A 6911-nucleotide genomic window follows, 5' to 3' on the forward strand; every position below is an offset into this window, starting at 1 on the left:
CTGTTTTGAGAGTGTCGTCATCTAAATGATGTTTAAAAGAATCACACTGGCTGGTGTCCTGAGAATAGAACAGGAGGGGCAATAACAGAAGAACAGAGAAGAGTTAGGAGGCTAGTGCCTGAGGATGCTGGCTTGGACCAAGGATGGTGCAGGAGAGGTGGTGAGAAGTGGGTTAGCAGATGTGATTTTAAGAAAGCTGAAAGAGAGAGGGAGAAACTATTTTTCTGGGATGGTGAAAACCACAGAAAGAGCAGGTTTGGGGAAAAACAACAACAGGACTTCAGTGTTGAGCAGACCCTGCCTAAATAAGTCTGGAATTTGGGGTAGGAACCAAGAATAGCCACTGTTTAATGGCAGTTAAAGCCATTGGCCATATAATTACTTGCTCCCAATTTAAAATGTGACTAGGGGCCTGGTGTAGTGACTCACACCTGTAATCCCAGCACTTTGGGAAGCCGAGGCGGGAGGATCGCTTGAGGCCAGGAGCTTGAGATCAGACTGGACAACTTAATGAGACCAAGTTCTACCAAAAAAAAAAAAAAAAAATTAAATTAAAAATTAGGCGCGTGTGGTGGCACATGCCTGTAGTCCCAGCTATTCAGGAGGCTAAGTCAGGAGGACCATTTGAGCTCAAGAGTTCAAAGCTGCAGTGAGCTATGAGCGCACCACTGTACTCCAGCCTGGGCAACAGGGTGAGACCGTCTCTAAAAAATAAAAAATAAAAAATAAAAAATAAAAAATAAGATGGCAGAAAGAAAGTACTGGAGTAAAAATTCACAGAACCTGAGATCTGGGGGAGACCCCTCTCTTAGGCCTGTTTTTTCCCCTTTCTGTTTTAAAAACCTTTTATCCATTTTTCTTTTTTATTCCAACAAACTTCAGTCTCCATAGAGACTGTCAAAAATTGCCAATGCCAACTATATTTCAAGTCATCACAGCAGGGTATTGGGAAAAGTTTTCAATTAGCAATAATCGCCCCTCGGATAAACCTCATTGGCTCCGATACCGTCACTGTGCAAAGCTTACCCATTTTTCTATGCCTGTTTTCCTCACTATAGCTTTTTGGAAATTTCTCTTTTGCTCCACTAGCAATTGGAGAGAAGACGATTCAATGACAATCGGAGTCAGCATGAGTGTGGGTGCTGCCTGCTGCGTTTCTTTGGGACCAGGTGGGAGGTAATTGAATCCTGGGGGTGGGTCTTTCCTGTGCTATTCTCGTGATAGTGAATAAGTCTCGTGAGATCTGATGGTTTTATAAAGAGGAGTTTCCCTGCATAAGCTCTCTCTCTCTCTTGCTTACTGCCATGCAAGATGTGACTTTGCTCCTCATTCACCTTCTGCCATGATTGTGAAGGCTCCCCAGCCAGGTAGAACTGTGAGTCCATTCAACTTCTTTTCTTTGTAAATTACCCAGTCTCATGTATGTCTTTATTAGCAGCTTGAGAGTAGACTAATAGAGAGGGTTTGAAACGGACAGCAGGAAAGCAAGGAGGAAGCTTTCTGCTGTGTGCCTCTTGACTTCCCCTCTCTGGGTTTTGGCCATGGAGAAGATATTTTGGATAAGTTAAGGGCTACTTAAAAGTAGTTGATCTTGCCCTCTGACTAATTTAGGGGCCTGGAGAGGCTGATATCCAAGCCAGTGCCACACCAGGCAAAGGGATGTCACAGATGAGTCAGTCAGAACCCCAGTAGTCAGATGCAGGCTCTCAGGAATCATTTTACCAGGATGCCTGAGGTCCTGACGTGGCTTGTGCAGGGCCCAAAAGTAGCTGGAACTCAGGCTGAGGGCCCTGCCAGAGGAAGGCTCTATTTCTGGGCAGCATAAAGCCTGTGCCAAGGGACCACAAACTAGGCTAAGTGGGAGTTTTGCCAGGCCTCTGGTAGGTCTACCGCACTAAGTAAGTGATAGTCTTCAGCCCTGAAGCCCCACCGGCCAGAGAGGCCCAGGATGAAAGGGAGAGGCAGAGGAGGAGGACCCTGCCTGAGAGACCTAGCATTTTTATCAGAGAATGAACCCTGCCCTGGAGGGCCTGGCTCAGTTCCTCTCAAAGTTCCAGTTGCATGAAGGCCATCCGGAGATCTTACAAAATGCAGATTTGGATTCAGTAGGTCTGCAGTGGGGCCTGAGATTGGCCAGCCCCCAGCTGAGGCTGGTGCCGCTGGGTTCAGGCCACACTTTGAATAGCAAGATTCTTTGTTATTGGATCAAATCACCCTTGAACTGGACTGGAATGTTAACAATTTCTTCTATTAGGTAGTGGTGGAGACTCAGGGGGAGAACAAGAGAGTTGTAGACTCATAACAGAAATATATGTATATTTGTCAGGGTTTTCCAGAGAAACAAAAACAATAAGATGAGGTTTATTATGAGAATTGGCTCATGCAGTTGTGGAGGCTAAGAATTGCCATGACATATAATCTGCAAATTAGAGACCCAGGAAGGTCAGTGGAGTAATTCAGACTGAGTCCAAAGGCTTCAGTTAGGAAGAAGGCAGGAGAACACTGACGTCCCAGCTTAAGGGGAGAGAATGAAAATGTGCCTTTCTCTGGCTTTTTTCTTCTATTCAGGCCCTCAATTAATTGGACATTGGTGAGGGCGGATCTTCTTCACTCAGTCCACTGATTCAAATGCTCATCTGCTTTGAAAACACAGACACACCCAGAAATAAGGCTTTATCAGTTTTCTGGACATTCCTTAACACAATCAAGTTGACAAATAAAATTAACCAGTACAAATCCACCTCTTATCAACCTGACACCCATATGTTCCTTAAAACATAACTAATCTCCAAATAAAGACAATAACAAGGTCATAATTTATCCCACAATGATATAACTATCCTGCCTGCAACTGAAACTCACTAATCCCTTCCCTATAAGAGGAGGTAAAGTTCTTGCGTAAACTTTACTCTTTGGATATCCTGTAACTTCAATAATATGATGTAAAATTAACAATACTTCAATACTGATATAAAGTCAATACATCTGACATTACATGATAAGGGAATAAGAGGAAAGAAAATAAAGATATTTACTTCATATAGGTGTATATATATATACACACAAACATATTGGGAACAAGATAAGGAGGAATACTCATGAAAATGATAGTCCTTTCTGTAACTGGTCACGTGGTCATAGCTGGTGTTTATAACTACTTTCTTTTACTGCCCATTTTGTGTTCCCTAAACCTTCATCAAATACTTCACCTGGTAATGATTCTTCACCTGGTGGAGTGACCCAAATATTCATTCGTGAAGGATCTGGGTCATTTATAGCCCTGCCTGAATTGGGTTGCTGTAATTTCCATTGACCTTAATACTAAGAGACACACTAAGGGACCTTTTGCATTCTAGACATACTCTTTCTTATGTGCATGTTGAAGTAGCAGTCTGATTTCCTCTTGGCTGTTCACATCAATCACCCCAGCCAGCATCATTACTCCTCTCTTAGCCTGCTGACCCAGAGGCACGAGGAGTCCAAAGTGGCTGAATGGCAGTCTTAATTTCCAGTTTAATGAACTTGTGTCTGCTGGTGGAAACATTTCTCCTTCTGGAACTAAGACCTCTAGGCAAGCAGCGAGCATAAACCTTGGGAACGAGAAGCAAAAATCTTTGCTAGTGGGTCACTAGGGTTAATGGTCAGTGGTGCCACTATCATGTCCACCCCTTCATTCCTAGACCTGTGAATCCTGGCTGTGGGAGAAATAGAACCATATATTAGATGCTGGTTCCATGCATATACAGCCATCTGGAGAACCTTGCCCAGGCTCTGCAAGGTATTACCTCCTACCTGGTGCTATAACCGAGTCTTTTTTTAAAAAAATTATTATTGTTGTTATTTTTTATCCAGTCGTACTCCTGAACCAGAATAGGTTCAAAACGCCTACCAGTAACTGAGTCTATAAAAGGCCATTCCACTGTTCTATTAAGCCAGCTGCTTCAGGTTGGTGGGGAACATGGTCAGACAGTGAATTCTTGGGGCATGGGCCCTTTGTTCTATCTCTTTCGATGTGTGGTGAGTTCCTTGAATAGAAGAAATGTTGTGTAGAATACCATGACAGTGGATAAAGCATTCTGAAAGTTCATGGATGGTAGCTGTGGCAGAAGCATTATGTGCAGGGAAGGAAAATCCATATCTAGAGTGTCAATTTCAGTGAGAACAAAATGCTGCCCTTCCATGATGAAAATGGTCCAATGTAACCAACGTGCCACCAGGCAGCTGGCTGATCAGCCCCAGGGAATCATGCCATACTGGGAGCTTGATGCTGATCTCCACTGCTGGCAGACTGGGCACTCAGAGGTGACCATAGCCAGGTTAGCCCTGGTGAGTGGAAGTCCATGTTGCTAAGCCCATGCATAACCTCCATCCCTGCCACCATGGTCCCTTTGTTCATGAGCCCATTGGGTGATGATGGAGTGGCTGGGGAATGAGGCTGACTTGTATTCATAGAATGGGTTATCTTATCCACCTGATTATTAAAGTCTTTGGTCACCCTTTGGTGCTTTGGTGAACATCTACATGAGGCACAAGTGTTTTCACATTTTTTTTTTTTTTTTTTTTTTGCCCATTAAGAGAGGTCTGTCTACACATCTCTTTCTCAGATGCCTTGGTTACCAATTTTCCAGTCATGTACCTTCCAATTCCCTGACCATCCAGCCAAACCATTGGCTATAGCCCATGAATCAGTATATAATCACATGTCTGGCTATTTCTCCTTCCAACCAAAGTGCACAACCATATGCACTGTCCAGACTTCTGCCCATGGGGAAGATTGCCCTCACTATTGTACTTCAGCAATGTTCCAGAAAGGGGCTGTCATGCTGCTATTACTGCCCACTTTCAGGTGGTGCCTGCGTATTGTGCAAAACCACCTGCAAACCAGGTGCAAGTCTCTTCCCTGTGATGGACTTACTTGTGTCTGTAGGGGCTGCTCAGGCCCTGGCATGTATATACCCCTTCCATTTGATGGTGGAGTGCTGCTGTGCATGCCTAACTTTATGGCTTGTTGGGTCCAATATCAGCCAGTTCATGATGGAGAGCCCAGATTGCATGGGAACTTGGTGGCTCATGGTCAAGTGTTCGGTTTTTACTAAGGCCCAGTAGCAGGCCAAGAGCTGTTTCCCAAAAGTAGGGTAATTATCCATGGATGTCAAGGCCTTGCTCCAAAATCCTAAAGGCTTCCATAAGATTCATTTACAGGCGCCTGCCAAAGACTCCAAACAGCATCTCTGTGTGCCATCGACACTTCAAGCATCATTTTATCTGCTGGATCATATGGCACAAGTGGCAGAGCAGCTTTCATGGCAGCCTGGACCTGTTGCAGGGCCTTCTCTTGTTCTGGACCCCACTCAAAACCAGCAGCTTTTAGGGTCACTTGTTAATGGGTTGGAGTAACACACCCAAATGTGGAATATGTTGGCTCTAAAATCCAAATTTGCCTACCAGGCATTGTGCCTTTTTCTTGGTTGTAGGAGGGACCCGATACAACAACTTATCCTTCACCTTAGAGGGGATACGTCCCACATCACTGCGCCCCTAGCAATTTCATTGAGAAAGAAGGCCCCTGGATTTTAGTCAGATTTATTTCCTACCCTCTGACATGCAAATGTCTTACCAGTAAGTCTAGAGTAGTTGCTACTTCTCACTCACTAGGTTCAATCAGCATGATGTCATCATGTAATGGACCAGCGTGATATCTTGTTGAAGGGAAAGGTAATCAAGATTCCTGTGAACTAAATGATAAAATAGGGCTGGAGAGTTGATATGTCCTGAAGTAGGAGAGTAAGGGTGCATTGCTGGCCTTGCCAGCTGAAAGCGAACTGATACTGGTGGGCCTTATGGACAGGGATGGAAGAAAGGGCATTTGCCAAATCAGTAGCTGCATACAATGCACCAGGGATACGTTAATTTGCTCAAGCCGTAAAACCACATGTGGTACAGTGGCTGCAATTGAAGCCACCATTGGTTCTTATGATAACCTGCTGTTATTCTAGAAGATCCATCTGTCTTCTACACAGGCCAATTAGAGCAGTTAAATGGAGACATGGTGGGAATCACTACATTTGCATCTTTCAAGTAATTGACGGTGACAATAATTGTAGTATTGCTTTTGGTTTACCATTTTCCTAGGTAGGGACAGTTGTAATGGCTTCTATTTGCCTTTATTACCATAAAAGCCCTCATTCTGGCCATGTGCAGTGGCTCACGCCTGTAATTCCAACATTTTGGGAGGCTGAGGCAGGTGGATCACCTGAGATCAGGAGTTCAAGATCAGCCTGGCCAACATGGTGAAACCCCATCTCTACTAAAAATAAAAAACTTAGCTGGGCATGGTGGGGAGTGCCTGTAATCCCAGCTATTTGGGAGGCTGAGGCAGGAGAGTCACTTGAACCCTGGAGGTGGAGGTTACAGTGAGCTGAGATCACGCTACTGCACTCCAGCCTGGGCATCTCAAAAAAAAAGCCCTCATTCCACAGGTCAGGGAACCAGTGTAGTGATTCTGCCAGCTGCTGCCTGGTCCAGTGATGTATCTGGAAGTGGGGAAATAAGCACAGCATAGGTTCAAAGAACCACTGGCCCCACTATGAGATGAACCTAAGCTAAGACTCCACTGATGCCCTGAATTCCATGAGCCCATACTCTGAGTGGGGAAACCACAGTGACATTTTGGGTGTATACCAGGGTCGTTCCTTGAGGGGACCCTGCCTTTCATTCAAGAGGTTCTGGGTCTGTAAACTGGCTGAAATCTGGGAATTGACTGAGGGGCTATGATTCTTTTTATAATTCAAGTTAGACTTTTGTTCACTTTACCTGAAGCTTTTCTGCCTATGCATATCAAGTCAGAATTTAGTAGGCATCCTATCTATTTTAATTCTAGGAGCACCACAACTAGCCAGTGCCAATAGTGT

General features: G+C 44.6%; 1 non-coding gene across 1 annotated transcript; it reads right to left on the reverse strand.

The window, feature by feature from the left end:
* Positions 1-882: 882 nt before the first annotated feature.
* On the reverse strand, positions 883-1023 carry LOC112133938 (U4 spliceosomal RNA). Its single transcript, XR_002915538.1, has one exon. It is a non-coding gene; the product is annotated as a U4 spliceosomal RNA (small nuclear RNA).
* Positions 1024-6911: the final 5888 nt, after the last annotated feature.

The sequence above is a fragment of the Pongo abelii genome, chromosome 5 (assembly GCF_028885655.2).
Source record: "Pongo abelii isolate AG06213 chromosome 5, NHGRI_mPonAbe1-v2.0_pri, whole genome shotgun sequence".
NCBI lineage: Eukaryota > Metazoa > Chordata > Mammalia > Primates > Hominidae > Pongo > Pongo abelii.